The sequence below is a fragment of the Lutra lutra genome, chromosome 3 (assembly GCF_902655055.1).
Source record: "Lutra lutra chromosome 3, mLutLut1.2, whole genome shotgun sequence".
Taxonomy (NCBI): domain Eukaryota; kingdom Metazoa; phylum Chordata; class Mammalia; order Carnivora; family Mustelidae; genus Lutra; species Lutra lutra.
The window spans coordinates 144,660,879-144,668,141 of record NC_062280.1 but is presented as its reverse complement, the minus strand read 5'-3'; positions in this window follow the sequence as shown (position 1 = coordinate 144,668,141).

Genomic DNA, 7,263 nt, shown 5'->3' with positions numbered 1-7,263 from the left:
CTCTCTAAATATGCAAGTTTTTCATTATGTTTTTATCATTGCTGAGCCTCATATGGAATGAATTCTATTTTCCCTTTTTATTGTCGTGTTTGTAATACCTGACATTGGCCTCTTTACAGCTTGTGGAAGTACCGGTTGTTTCTGCTAACCCTCAAATAAGAACTCAAATAGAAATTCATTTTGATAAATCTCCCCAGGGCCTTCCATATCCAGCGAAGGAGTCATGGGTCAAAACTCAACCTGAAAATAATTTTAAAAGGGAAAACGACTTTGATTTTCATTTGCGACAGAACAATAAGACAAGGCAGCGCCGTGTCAAGAGGAAGTTACCGGATAAAGAAAATCTAATGAGATCCAAATTGTGCACTTAAACAGTCTTTAAACTCTGGCGAAGAGCATCTCGTGAAAGGTTACCAGATAACTGGTTTACTCAAAGAACCTCACATACGACTAACCTGGCATTTCCTGTGTGAGGCCTGGGGTACCCAGGTTTTGTTTCTGGATGAGAAGATGGACTGCCTACCCCCACCCTAGGGGAGGACGTGGGGGCTGGTGTAGCGGGGCCTGGAGCTTCATCCCTTTGCTGCCCGCACTGCCCCCTGGAGGGGTCAGCCCGGAGCCCCAAGTCTGGAGGGTAAGAACAGCAAGTAAAGACTGACAAAGGCTGGACGGCTCTTAAATCTCCTTGCCCTGAGGGTGCCAAGAGACCAGGAAAGGACCTCTCCTAACCCTTAACAGAGACTCCCAATATGTATGGATTTATTTCACGGAAGAAAGCTTGTGACTATGAAAGCAATTATATACTCATTTCAAAGAAGTTGGATAGTTAAAATAAGCGTAAAGGGACAGAATCACTTGTAATTCTACCATCCAGAAATAATCACTGTTAATATTTTAGTATATATCTTTCCAGTTTCTATGTGTGTGTGTTTACTTATACAAACATATTAATATGGGACACAAAGTTGGGCCCACACGACACATAGAGTTTGGGATCCTGCTTTCTTCTGTATCCTAAAATAATCCTGACTGTAAATAACACCAGCTGTACAATATCCCATCATATGGATATACCATTTGTTCATCCATTCTCCTATTTTTATCATTTTATTGCTTCCCATATTTTTTAATGATAGATGCTGCTGTAAGGAAAAATATCCTTGCTCATAAATCTATCCTCGTTCATAAATCTATTTCTTTGCTCTTCTCTCATTCCTCCCTCAAAATCGATTTCTGGAAGTAGAATTACCAGGTGAAAGGAAGAACCACGTTTTTGGTTCTTGCTCTGTATTATATGCTAAGCAGCATTGCATGAAATTTGTCCAACTCACCTTCCCAGTGTGTCCAACAATCACACACAAAGCACGTGCAAGAAGCTATGTGCCGACACGAATGTGCCCAACTTACAAAATAAGTAGTGGCCCGGGGCTTTGACTGATTCCCCACATAATGTAACAAGATCAGAAGGGATGGAAAAATTGGCAAGACTTACAAAAAATAACCTAACAGGTACCCGCAGAGCCTCTGCCAGCTCATAGAGTACCTTTGCACAAATTAGGAAAAGTCACACCTTCCTCAAGACATTTTGCCCCCCACCTGCCAGAAAATCGTCATTCACAACATCACATCTATGCCGGCTGCCCCATGATCAGAGGCCCGTGGAGCTAGGCAGGGCACAGCTGGTGCTCCTGGGATGTCTTGTCACGGTAGGTCAGCTATGCGACAGAACTTTGAACACGTTCCCGTGCACACGCTCCTCCCTCTCCTCCCTTTCTACCCCCGCCACCTGCTACAGCCACCCCCACTCCAACTTCCAACCCCGGCTCCCTGAAAAAATCCCTCAGTCTCCTATTGGCCTGAAAATGACAATTGTCCCCAGGTAGGTGTCTGGAACACCCTGGATGTCTTGCACCCTTACATTGCTCCATTTAGATGTCCCCGCAGTGCCTCGGATTTGTCAGAGGAGACAAATCTCATTCTCTCTGCCCCACTTCTCTGTCTCTCTGGGGATGCTTATCATCTTGGGGTTGTCAACAAATCATCCCTTCCCTTCACACCCCACCGCTGAGCTGTTGCCAGCTTCTGATTATGCCTCCTTTCCTTCCCTCCGTGCGCCACTCTCTCTGCCTCCCTTGAATCCATTAACCCCAATCAGGACATTAACAAGCACATGTTATGGAAAATTACTCCGGCTTCTGATAACTGTCAGGTTCACCATTTCCACCTCCACTCAATGAACACATTGGATGCTTACAAAATCTCCTGCCTTCTTCTTCACTCCCCCACTTCCAATTTGTCTATATTAGAGCTTAGAATGGAAAATAGCATTAGACCAGGAAGCACCCGAGGCAAGAAATAAATGGTGGGGGTTACTGTCTATGCCAGATGGACTCGCTAAGTTTATATACAATGAGAAGGTCAGGACAGAAGGTGATGCACCCAGACTCCCGCAGATGTCAGCCAACATAGCCAAGACCCACTGGGGATGGGGGTGCAGGGCGGGGGGGGAGCTCCCCAGGTCCACTCTCAAATGCTGCCAGATCTGGACAAATTCCTTATAAAGCCTCCATTTTCCACATGCAATTCTGTAACTTTGCTTTTCAGCTTTCCAGTGGAAATCCTAACGCAGGTGATGTTCCTCAATCTAACCTGAGTTTCTCTTAAACATCAGACACACCCCAAGGGCCCACAGTTTCCATTTTAAAATCAGAGCACGGGGCTATGAGGCAGCCAGCCAAAGAGCATGGGCCCTGGAGAAAACCTGCTATTCCCCACAGTCCCTCCAAACCCTTCTTTTTGGAACTTCCCCATGGGAAGTCCGGAGAGAAGCAAGAGGTGCCCAGAGCCAGCGTGAGCTGCTGTCCTGAACACTTACCCATGTTTTGGCCATTTGTGACAATAACCAATCCTCTCTCCTCCATATCTAATGAGGAGAAAATTAGAAAAAAAAAAAAATGTAATGCATAGTAAAGAATTTGGACTTGCCCAGAAAGAGGTCTGGCCTTTGCCCTCAGCCTCTTGGAGGTCATCTATGTCATACCTGCTTGGAGTATCTTTCCTTAGGACAGGTGTTGGACACACCTGATAGTTTTAGGAGGGAACTGACCATGTCAGAAAGACCATGTGACTTAGGGTCAGGGCTCTGGGTCACTTGTTACCAGTCAACTTAGAGACTGAGTTCAATCACGTGGGTGATCAATCAATCATGCCTACATAATAAAGCCCCAATAAAAACTAAGATGAGCTTATCTGGTTGGCAATGCATATTGTCACACACCAGTAAGGGGAAGGTAAAGCAACCTGATTCCCTGGAGAGAGAAGGCAATGGAAGCTTGGCATTTGGAACATTCCCAGACTCTGCCCTCCGTGTCTCTTCCTTTGAATGATTTCCTTCTGTATCCTTACTCTGTAATAAACCAAAACCACGAGTACTACAGGTTTCAGGGGGTTCTGTGGGTCCTTCCAGCACAGCATCAAACCTAACGGTGGTTTTGGCAAGCCCCCCAAACTTGCAACTGGTGTCCAAAGTGAGGGCGATTGTGGGGACCATGGCTTCAAACTTTGCAGTCTGACTAACTTCAGGCAAATGGGCTGAAAGAGAGCCAAGGATGGTGTGATCTAGGTTAGCCCAAAAAGAAACTTTCTTTTATGACAAAGTGGCCATATTCTGAAAATGAGGTTATAGGCCATCTTGAGCGAACTGTCAAAACGTTCTCTTCTTCCTACAAAAGTGTTGTTAGCGCTGACCATGAGCAGAGGGCCAGGCCAGAAGATTCTTGAAGGCCCTCCAATCCAGGGAGTCACCCTGGGATGGAGCTCTCTCCACGCTTAACCCTCCATTGGTTTCCCGTCCCACTGAGAATGAAATCCAAGCTTCTTACCTGATGTGTGAGTGTGTGTGTGTGTGTGTGTGTGTGTGTGTTCCCCCAACTAAACCGTCAATCTAATCAGTGGGGGCACATAATAAGCTCACTATAAATGGTGGCTGAATAAATGAATGCCTCGAATAAAGAGAACATAAAAATGTTTGTTTTGCCAGCAAGATTTTACTTCTGGTTTACTTTTTCATTACTTTTTAAAATTGAGATACAACCCACATACCATAAAATTCAGTCTTTCACAGCGGAGAAGTTTTTCAGACATTCACAGAATGGTGCAACCATCACCACTCTTTAATTTATCTGACTTACTTCTGAGTCCCTGTTCCCCCTTCCTCTCCACCATGGGATTCTGACGAGGGCTGCCAACCACAATACCCCACTTGCATCAACCATCAGGAGGGTGCAGGGCCCGGGTGAGGCCTAATTCGTCTCTAGCACTTTCCAACAGAAACTGAGAAAGGCCTTCGTCTCAGTAGGGGAAGCTTGCAGAATGAACATGGAGCTGGCAGGGCCCAGATCCCTTGCCATGTGGAAGCAGCTGGCCCATGAGAGATGAGAAGAAATCTGAAAGAGAGGGAGAGAAAGAGGGAGAAAACACTGGTTCTGGTTGTTCTTGAGGCCGGTCACACTATCCCGCTTCCCACAGTTCAGTTACATAAGACACTGATTCCCTCGGGTCCTAACTAGTTGCGGTGACGTTCTATAACTCGGAGCCTAAGGTGCTCCTCGGGATAATACAGTCCTTGTCCGGCTCACACCTTCCCTCAGCACACGTTTGTGAAGTATTTTACTGTGTGCAGGGCGCTGGCCTTGCAGCACATAATCTAGGGGCGCCACAGCAGGTGTGGGGAAGGCCGTGAGAGAGAAACGTGCAGAGCCAAGCATGTCCCCTGTCAGTGGGGCAAGGCAAACCTTTGGAGGAAATGAGATGAGACCTGAAGTTAGAGGAATAACTATCAGAAGGCAAGTATGCCAGACACTAACGGGAATCAGAAGACATCCCTGAGGCAGGAAAGGTAGGGGAAGCTCCGAGAAGGACATGACATCTGAAGTAAGCCTCAAAGGATAGGTAAGACGCAAATATTTGGAGAAAGGACACAAGAGCATTTCACAGAGGAAATACAGAGTAAAGGCGGATGCAGGACCCAGTGAGAAATTAACGGGAATCTGTGATGCATGGAGGGAAGAGGTAGGAATTAGGCTGCAGAGGTGGGCTGGGAGCTCACAGCAGGCGAAGCCCCATGGGTGTCAGGTGTAGGCACAGGGCAGCAAGAGCTCAGCAAGAGCTGTGACAAGCGAAAGAATGTGAGACGAAAGAGGTGGGTGAATTGGGGACAGAGAAACTCGTTTGGCACCTCTTCCCACAGCTCATGGAGCAAGATGATCTGACCCAGCGGCAGGGGAAATAGATGTCAACATACGTGGGCACCATTGAAAAGGTAGAAATGATCAGATTCAATGTTGTGCTGGGAGGTAGAAGAGAAAGAGGAACCAAATGTGGTAACAATGGTGATGCTCCGGCTAATGGTAAGGGCCACCAGGGGCTACTGATGCCGCCCAGGGCCAAGCCCTTTGTGTGGACTTTATGAGCTCATCTCCTTAACGCCATGAAGCAGGTCCTAGTATTACCCCCATTCTAGAGTCCAGAAACTGAGGGACGGATGAAGTAATTTGCATCGACACCACCTGAATGACGTTTTAAGGAGTCAAGCAGAGCCTTGGGAAAGGACAAGGTCATTTTTGCACAGACTGAGTGTAAGTTGCCCGTCTAGGGGAAGTCCGGCCTTGAACTTTGCTTTGATGTGTCCTTGCCACACGTCAATAGCCGTCTTCCTGAGTACACAACAAAGGGCAAGATCCCAAAGTTTCTTCAATTGAGATGCATTATCATGACCACCCCCACACCCCTGCCCCACTGTGCCTGTCACTCTGTGACAGAAGGAAATTAGATTTACCTGCTAAGCTTTGTTTTTCACAAAGCTATGTGCGATGACTACCCAGGACCCCGTGGTCTTCTAGGTGTTTGCAAATTGATTTTCTGATTATTTGTTCCGGTGATTTTCCAGGTATCCAGTGTTTTTCCAAGTTGTTCAGCTTTACAACAGGGGTGAGTTCAATTGTGTATTTGCCTTCCCTTTCCAGTATTAATATTAAGATTTAATGTTATGATTATTTAAGATCTCTTTCGCATGCAGCATATATCTCTGAGGGAACATACGTACAAATCTCTAGGACTATAAATATACACGTGGACAGGCACACCGTAATCTTAATGCACACTCCCACAGACTTTATGACCCCGTACAGCAAGAACCTGCGACTAGCTCAAATAACCAAAAGAAAGATCCTCACTGTCTAGAAACATTTATAGGGCAAATTAAAAAAAAAAAAAAAGCCTCAACATTTGTTATGACTATGTTCATGTAGCTATTCTGTGAACACTGACCAAAAGCCAGATACAACAAAACTTTAAAATTCATCTTTTCTGCACCCAACCCCCTTTTCTGAAGCCAGGATTTGGAGAGAGTGGTGTCTGGACAGGACACTATGCAGAGACTCCATTTCTCATGGGTAAATCTAAAGCCCAATACCAAGGAATGAGAGGAATAAAATCCCAGACCCATCGTTCCATACTAAAATGACCAACTCAATGAAATAATGGCTAAGGACCTCTGTAGCTCAAATAGTCACTGAATCTAATGACTGATTATGAGAATGATTAATGAAAATCATGACAAAATGCTTTGCAAAAACGCAAGGCTACAAAGTGTGCCGAATGTAACTCAACCATTTCCCCACAACATTAAACTCTTTCGTTTTATTAAACACATCTTTAGAAGTATGTACTATGCTCTGAGCCTCAAGCGTCATAGGCATCTAAAGAAAGCTTTTGTCAAATCTGTGAGCCCCAAAATCTATTTTATGAAAATGAATTATGCATAGGCTGAGTACATTTGACAGCCTTCGTGTGAATAGAACTCACCTGCTAGATCAAAGCAAATTTTGAACCAAGCAAACAAAAAATCACAACTTCTCACTGGCAGCCCTCTCCATAAGCAACACTCCCTCCCCTTACCGGTTTGGACCCAGGAGCTGAGAGGATTGACTGCATTATCCTTTGTTTCCCTAAACTCTAAATAAACCTGCAGTAGTCCCTTTATTAAATTCCCTACTAAGAATCTGTCATCAGTTTCCTACTGCGCCACTGGCTGATAGAGGCATAATAATATTACCTAATAACAAAATAAGGATTGAATAGAAAAGGGCACGCTAAAGCATTTAGCCTGGTTCATAGCAAGTGCTCAATAAATATTACCTATTTTTATTTTCCCATCAGTTCTGTCCTATTTGATTCCATAAATGCCGATTATCAGCTGATGAT